The sequence below is a fragment of the Carassius gibelio genome, chromosome B18 (genome assembly GCF_023724105.1).
Source record: "Carassius gibelio isolate Cgi1373 ecotype wild population from Czech Republic chromosome B18, carGib1.2-hapl.c, whole genome shotgun sequence".
Lineage (NCBI taxonomy): Eukaryota > Metazoa > Chordata > Actinopteri > Cypriniformes > Cyprinidae > Carassius > Carassius gibelio.
Window position 1 is genome coordinate 27,958,883 of NC_068413.1, and position 8,953 is coordinate 27,967,835.

Below are 8,953 nucleotides of genomic sequence, written 5' to 3' on the forward strand. Positions count from 1 at the left end.
GTTAAAACCTTGGGTAATTTTCGTAAGGGAACCTGACAAAAAAAAAGTTCACAGGAATGTGCCTGAAAGTGATAAACGGGCCTCATTTTTACGTAAATGTTTTATAATTTATTGTAATATATATAAAAAGTGTATAAGGTGTGCATTGTAGCTGACACCTAAACGAACACATTACAATTGTTTTATGACTGCAAGTCTTTCTCCTCAAAATCTATTGAGCTTCAAATTTGTGTTTGAGCAAAAAAGTAGCACAATTTACATATGATTTACAGTTTATTTTAATAAATATCAAACATTCAATTCAATTGTGCATTATAGCTACACTGTAAAAAATTGCTGTAGTTTATACAGCAAGATTTTACAGAATTTTACTGTATAAACATTTTACAAGATGTAGTTGTAATTCGCAATGCATTATGGGTCAAATAAGGTTTTACAGTTGTTAACAGTATATTTCCACGTCAACTGTAATTCATTTACAAGAAGCAGGTGTTTCCTACACTAACTTAATGTAGTGTGACATTATGGGATTGCGCGTGCATCATTCAAATTCAAAAATATATGTGTTCAACTGTCCCATATTGACTCAACGCCTTACTATAATAAGTGAAAGACATCTTTATATGCCCGACTGGACAAGTTAGCCTGATTAAAAAAGAAAAAAGAAAAGAAAAAAAGACTGAGGAAGCATCGAAAAGCGAGACTGATTCTGATTATATTAACGTTTCATTCAACATCAAAACAAGCTTAACCGCACACATAAACTCAAGGAAAATACATGAGGTAAATGTTGAACTGTTGAGTTTATTCATAACATATGATATAAGAAGCATCACAAGTGTGCTGTTTTTCTGAGTATCACGATTGCAAATACATAGTTCAATAAACAATTAGTTAACAAGTTACTTACTGTTTTAGACACAATATTAACTGTTGTTGTATTTAACCAACGAATAAAGTTCCAAACAAAGACCAAAGCAAAACTATTTTGCTCATTCTCAAATCAAAACTCTCCAAACTTGAGCTAAATGATTCATCTTTTTGAACGGATCGGTTCAGTGAATGACTCAGTTGATTCCCTCATTAAGTTATTTACTGCCACCTAATGGCGGTTTAGTTTCAGGTTTAATAAGTATTAACATTTAACATAACATTTATTAATTGTATTTTCAAATTCCATATAATTTTGCATTCTTAATTGTTTAATTTGATTGGTGGTACAGTTCTACAATGTAATATTACAATTTATAATTATAAATTATATAATTTATTATTGTTTATTCTAAAATATATGCCTTTGGGTGGGTGTTAATTTTGGTCTCATTTACAGTACATAATGCTTTAAAGAAATCACAAGATTATTTTATTTATGTTTTGTAGGTGCAAAGAATAGCTGCTGATGTGGAGAAATGTTCGATGCTTCAAGACTCTGAAGCTGATTTTATTAGGTTATATATTAATTATTTAAATAATTTGATAAACTTGTAATTTAGATTACATTTTATATTGAAATACTACATTGTAGGTTACATTATTGTTTATATTTATTCATTTCAGGTCCACCCAGTGGCTTTTGACTATTTGAGGGTCAGATGGTTGTGAATTCATACCTCAACATTGTGCGTCCCGGGAGCAGGCATCTTTTGTACACATTAAATTTTTTCAAAGGTAACAAGTTTTACTTAAGGTTACTTATTCAAAATGAAATGTAGTCATTCATCCCTGTTAACTGTTAATTAATGTCGTTCCAAACCCGTAAAAGCTATGTTCATCTTCGGAACACAATTATAGATATTTCAGTTGAGAAGCGGGAGGCTTGCGTTTGTCCCACTGACAATTAACAATGTCTAATCCCAGAAAAGTATGAAAAGATTGTCAGAATAGTCCATCTGCCATCAGTGGTTCAACTGTAATTTTACGAAGCTACAAGAATATTTTTTTTTTATTCAAAGAAAACAAAAATAACAAATTTATTCAACAAAGTTGTAATTTTTTATAATGTCAGCCGCACCACACGGATACGCTGATTTTGTTCAAATCAAAGCGTAACTAAACATAGAAAGCGTGTCCATGTGACCCAGCTGACACAGAACAGGCTATGTAGTGTGTGTCCAACAGATCCTCTCCAAAAATGGCACTACACTGACACAGAGGTGACTAATTGTTGAATAAATCCTTATTTTAGTTTTCTTTGCATACAAAAAGTATTGTCGTCGCTTCATAACATTACGGTTGAACGACTGATGGACTATTCTGATGATGTCTTTCATACTTTTCTGGGCCTTGACAGTGGTATTTACTGGAGAGTCTATGGGACAGTCACAATCTTCCCGGTTGCATTCAAAATATCTTAAATTGTGTTCCGAAAACGAACGAAGCTTTCACGGGTTTGGATCGACATGTGGGTAAGATTTTCATTTTGGGGTGGAGTAACCTTTTAAGTACTGGTAAATGCTGATTGTATTGTATAAGTGGCATTTTGACATTTATTTTATTGAGCTAGTTTCATTTGATACATAACTTTATTCTGATGCTTTTGCTTGTTTTTATTTGAAGATGTTTTCTTGGAATCACAACACTCACTGGATACAAGACGGAAACATAGAGGCAAAACAAGTGGAAAAGTCTCAGAAGAGGGACAACCCTCATGTGTGTGCTCATCTCAGAGAGTTGATGGACTTTCAGTATGTATTTATTAAATTGTCTTTTGCAGGACTATTCTTAATTTAATAGAACATAAGCTCAAACAACAGAATTTGTGATTTAATGTTGATTCCAGCATTTCATTTGAATCCTTTTCTTTAAAACATATATTTTTTTTAAATTTTAACATTTTTTTAAAAATTATACAAATTCTGTTGATTGACCTTCATTTTTATAGAAAGTTAATGTTCTACTCTGAATATGGCTTTTTTTAAATAGTTATTTGTGATGCTATGCTATTTTTATGATAAGATTTAACTGTTGAAAGACTGAAAATTTTATTTTACCAGTAAAAGCCTTGCAATGTCTTTCTGCCAGTTTTAATAAATACTTATTTGCATCATCATTGACTTGGTTTTCATTCATTTGTAAATGTATTAAGATAGAGCTCATGATAATGCATTTATATCAGTATTTTATAGTTTACTGTTAAAATTATTCTTTAAAGCAGTTTCATTGTAAAATTATTACAACATCATATTGTATTTAGGGGTATTTACATGATTTTATTGGCAACTTTTGTTGCCAGTTAAATACTGTAATTTAATGAAATTACAAATAAATGCTGTAAAATATATTTACAGGACTTTATTGGCAGCTTTTTTGCCAGGTAAATACTGTACTTTAGTGAATTTACAAAATATTGCTGTAAAATAAACTACTTGTAATATTCAATGTTACTGTAAAAAATACTACAAACTACTGTATTTCACATACAGCAATTAACTGTAATTTGCTTTGCAGTAATGTCCTGTAATCCATTTTACAGCAATTAACATCATTTTTACAGGATTTTATTGGCAACTTTTTTTGCCAGTAAAATCCTGTAAATTCTACAGTACATTTTTTACAGTGTAACACCTACATGAACAATTACAGTTGTTTTAATGCTACTGAGGATAGAAAAGTGTATACTAATATCGCATGTAACTTTAGAGACAGTCTCTAAATTTGAGACTCTCGAACGTCCAACGTCAAGCCAACTTCATTTTTTCATAGTTTTCTTTTCTCTGCGCCGGATTGATGATGTCCTTTACCCAGCCATAGATGTCCATCCATCAATTATGAACATTCCACCGAAAACATGAGGTGCGATCGGTCGTGAGCGTGGATAGGAGAATGGTGCAGTATTTTTTTTTTTTTTTTGAGCAACTGGGATTGTGTGCCCTCTGGGATTTGGTGCCCTACGCAGACTGCATATTCTGCGTATAGGGAGCGGCAATACTGCTGTCATCTTTCGCGCAAGTCGCGACCGTGCATGCCATGTTGTGATGGCTAATGGCACATTGCACTGCGCGAAGCCGCAGACCAATCGGTGTTAACGTTATACCACTGCGTCTGTGAGACCTTTTCTTTTTATATCATACACACACAGTCCCGATTGGCTTGCACACACTGCTTAAAACACTTAGTTATAAAGAAATTATAAATATAATTAAGTATCGATACTTTGCAGAAAATATCGATACCAAAATAGAGGCTTTTGAGCATCGATATATCGATACTGCAGCATCGATGTGCACGTCCCTACATACAACCTAAGGGCCGTAACAGGACAGTATGTGTGACAGCAGTCAAATAATCAAAGTCACAATTGATCTTCAAAAACACATCACTGTGCTTGGCCAGTAGGTAATGGAGTTTGAAATGTTGAGTTTCTGTGAGATCCTGAAGATTTATTTTGCTCTGGAAACGGCAACTGCTCCATGGTGCTTACCTCCACTTAAACGTGATGTTGCTGAACAGGCATTCGAGTCGATTAACGCGTATACGAATGAAACATTTTCTGCTGATAACCCCAAAAATAACTTAAATTACGCTTTGATTATGCAAAAAAACTTGATTATGCGATCACCTAATTTTATGCATAATCAGCCAAAGGCCGCATATTTATGAAGGGGGTCGCATTTTTTCAAATACGCCGTACTTTTGCTGCATAAGTTGCCGATTTCAAGAAGCAAAATATGCGGGGGTAGCATGATTTCATAATCCCTGTTTTTTTTGTTGCAAAAAAGTCACATATAGCAGAAAGTTGAAAAATTTTGCGTTTACTTCACACAAGTAAATCGACCATTATTTCCAAAATGGGAACCTTATGAAGTGTCGTAATTACACAACGCGAACATCATCTGCGAAACCCCGCGGTGAAACCAGGGTGAAGCACGCAAATTATTCTCATTTGCCAACAAAAATAAGCGCAAAAGACCGCGCCAAGCAGGTCTTACATGACAGTGGGGGCAGATTATTTTGAGAGAGGGATGAGGATTAAGATGGCGAATGATAGGCCAGTGTTAGAGGCTATGGAGTTAGTTTTCATTTTCACAGTGGACTGTTGTAGTATCATTCAGAAGTTTATACACCTCTACATTTGTAAGATTGCACTTTTTTTGTTACAGAATACAGTAGTACCAAAACCTTACAGTTGTAAGTATATTAGTAGTATGTAAAATAATTTACGTTGCAGTAAGAGATTGCATTTTGCAATTCCTGTAAAACAGCATTTTAAAAATATTTTATTTATTCATTTTTACAATTTTTACATTTTTACAAGCTTGTCATGTCTACTTTTAAATTAAACAAGTGCTGATGAAAACAAATAGTCTGTGATAAAGTAATCCACAAAAAAACAACACAATGTCCGTTTTTCACATCTCTCTTCATTATCTTCAAATGAGTCCACGCCCCCGCGCTGAACGCGCTATTCAGATTCAAACTGAAGCGCGCGGCTTGAATAGGCCCACACAGAAGAAAAAGCAGCCAGACTGTTCTTCAAGTTCTTTTATTTTACTGTTTGCTTCGCAAGGCCAGGAATAATACATATTTCACCCCAAAAAGATGTGATGTGGTTGAGGATTTGAGATTTGGAGCACTTTATTCAGCAGAGATCATAAACATGAGTAAGTCTCTTTTTATTTATTTATATACTTGTACTAGTTTTCACATAACGTGTAAACATTTTACTAGTTAGTTTTTTTCCAAAGACTTTTTCCAAACTATAATTCCTGACTAAATGTATAATCAAGTGAAATATTATGAAGTTTCAGTTACAATATTCAATAATATACAATTCAAAAGCTTGATGTAAATAATATAAATGTAACTGTAACAAATGTAAAACAATGCTGTTCTTTCAATTTATTCCCCCTAAAAAACCTGTAAAAATATTCTCAGCTCTTTTCAATATTATTAATAATGATAACAATAATAATAATAATAATCACAATAAATGTTGTTGTTTTGTTTTTGTTTTTTTTGTAGAAAATAAGATTGTTAAAAGGATTTCTGAAGGATTGTGTGTCTGGAGTAATGATGCAAAAAAAAAAAAAAAAAAAGTTTGAAAGTCAGCTTTGATTGTTCCTAATAAACTGTTTAACTGCTCCCCCAAGTGGATATTAAATTATGTTGTGGGATAATTAAATATATTCTAAATAAACTACAAACATAAAATTATATAGATGCATTTTGTTCTTACATTCTTTCTTGTAACTCTTCCCTCTCAGTGACACAAGCTGACTTAAAGGCTCCTTATGCAGCTCATTATGCAGGCCTTTGTGTTCTCAGGTGTAAATCACAATTATATTCATGATAGTTGACACCTACTCACATATGACTTTTACCAACAAAAAGTCTCTTAGAAAATTTAACTCAATAGTTTTCTGTGAGTGAGTAAACAAGATGATTTTCACATAATTTGGAAAGAAAAATTCTAGACTACAAGCTCCAGTTCTCAAAAGTCCCGGGAACCAATGTTTTTCACTAACCACACATAATATTTTTTTTTCTCAAAAATACAATCATGTAAATACATGCATTTCACATATTATTATTGCCCAGTTTGTGTTGATTACAGTGATATTAGATGATATTACCTATTTAAATATTTATAAGAAACTGAAAAAAAAAAGCACAAATGTCAGGGCATGACAAATCTTCTCCAGGCCCCAAAAGTACCCTTAGACTCCAGCGGGTTAAATACTGCTTAACCCAGTTCTGTTTTCTAGAATTTCCATCACCTTAAAGGCAGACTTCATTGAATTTTTATCCATTCTTCTATAATCAATTCACCAGGCTTGGAACATCATCCACTAAACTATGGATGTTTATGATCCCTACGGATGCACACAGTAGATGGTGCTCTCTGAGCAGCAGCCTGCTGTTCAATAACAGTTTTAGCAAGGGAAAAATGGTCTCTCTCTGTTTGACTCTAGATTGCTCCTACATGCTTGTCTGGTCACCAAACTTGCCTTGGCATCTCTTCAAACTGTCTCTTTAATTCCTCCAGTTCAGCTATAGCATCGACTCAAGGACCATGAACTTACACCGAATCAGGAACCAGTAATTGAAACTGTTCTGGATGCCAATATGTGGAAGAGGGGAATATGCCATAGCTTTGTGGGGGATAATTAGCACTTAATCTAAGAAAGACTGTGTGAGAAACAGAATACTAGTCCTCCCACCCAAAGCTTTTAGTCTTTGTATAAGTGTCTCTTGTATGTTGTGCCTGTCGTGGTGCAATGTGGAAATGCTCAAGATGTGGTAAGATGCCACACTCCTTACCAGTGTTGTGGGTAACGCGTTACAAAGTAACGCGTTAGAGTACTCTAATTACTTTTTTCCTGAAATGTGTAACTTAACGCGTTAGTTTCGTGTGTAAGTAATCAGTAACTTCGTTATTTTAAAAAAAAAGTAATCCGTTATTTTAAGGAAAGGAAAATCCCGACTGCAGCCTGCTTTTTTTCAAACAGTAGGCCTAGGTCTATTGTGCCACCTGCGGATGTATCAGCGGAGCCGAAGCTCTGTGATCGTAAAGTCAATGGCTGTGATGCGTCTGTGCCCTGCGCCTGACCCTGTGTGTGTGTGTGTGGGTTTTTTTTTTTTTTTCGAACTCCCGGCAAGATAGCAGAGAGGACAGCGTTTGGTTTATGGAAGTACGCACATTATTTTCAATTTGTCAACGAAAAAGAAAAGAACATAACGGTAAAATGCACACTCTGCTTTGGTGAAAAGCTTCTGTCGACCGCCAAAAATTCTACCTCAAATTTAACGCTACTTTTTAGTCACTACTTTGAAGAGTAAATGTAAGAGGACTGTGTTAAAGCGAATTTAGGCTTGTGACTGTGAGTGACACTTTAATAATAATTAGTTCGGCTATTAAGCGATTTGTCATTTGCCTGTGTGGCAGTGAAGGATTTAATTCGGTTTGTTATCATTTTTGTTTGACAGGCAGCTGTTAATTTCTGTTAGATCATTGGCTGGCTGGTTGTTCATCATTTCTAAATGGATTTAAATCTGCAAGCATGTTTAAGGTTGTGTTTACAAGTAAGCATACTTGTACTTTGATAACTGCATTATTTAAAGTTAAAGAAAAATCAGGAGTTATCTTGTGGTGCTCATAATATACAGTAGCCTAGGCTACCCGGGCTGGGTAACGTTAGGTGCGAATTTTGATTAATAATATGTTCTGTGATAATAAATAAATAAAACGCCATGTGGAATAGCCGATTGCTGACTGTCTTTCCTGTTATTGTTATCCTGCAGTGTTAATTTAGTCGGATGACTGACGTTATTCATTGTCGGGAGTCACGACTTCTAGGTGCATTTAAAGGGGCCAGGGGCTGTGTCTGTCATGTGTGAGCCGCTGCAAACGGCTTTTAATTTTTGGTAACGCATGAGTACTCTAACGCGTTACTTTTATGAATAGGTAACGCTGTATCATAACTGATTACTTTTAATTGATGGTAACTTTGTAACCTAACTAACTACTTTCCAAAGTAACTATACCCAACACTGCTCCTTACTATAAGTGAGTCAAAAATTTTGTAAACATGTTCAACTTTAATATACTGACATTTATTTAAACTAATGGAATTATGATTCTTCACTTTTTTCCAATGGAGAAGTGAATCAAATTTGAATGAAATCAGTGAAATAAATAAAAATATAGAAAACAATAAAAATTAACAACTCAGTAACCAATTCAGTTGAGTAAAACAAATGTGTCCTCCTTGTTTACCCACAGAAGAAAGAGTTTCACATTAACAATCTGTTTACTCGGATTCTTCAACAACTACAACAACAACAACAACAACAAAATCATGCCAGAGCCCAATGCAGGTCATAAAAAATAAGTAATTTTTGATTGTTCAAGAATTAAAAAGTTGTATTTCCAAGATTCATTTGATTCATCCCATACAAACTGACTTTATAATCATTATTAAGAGAGGTATGTTTGTTCCCTTAAATCTACTTC

At 34.0% G+C, this 8,953-nt stretch overlaps 1 long non-coding RNA gene across 1 annotated transcript; it reads left to right on the forward strand.

The window, feature by feature from the left end:
• Positions 1-1,335: 1,335 nt before the first annotated feature.
• Positions 1,336-3,077, forward strand: LOC127977466 (uncharacterized). Its single transcript, XR_008158242.1, has 3 exons — positions 1,336-1,448; positions 1,558-1,668; positions 2,557-3,077. It is a non-coding gene; the product is annotated as an uncharacterized LOC127977466 (long non-coding RNA).
• The last annotated feature ends 5,876 nt before the right edge of the window (positions 3,078-8,953 follow it).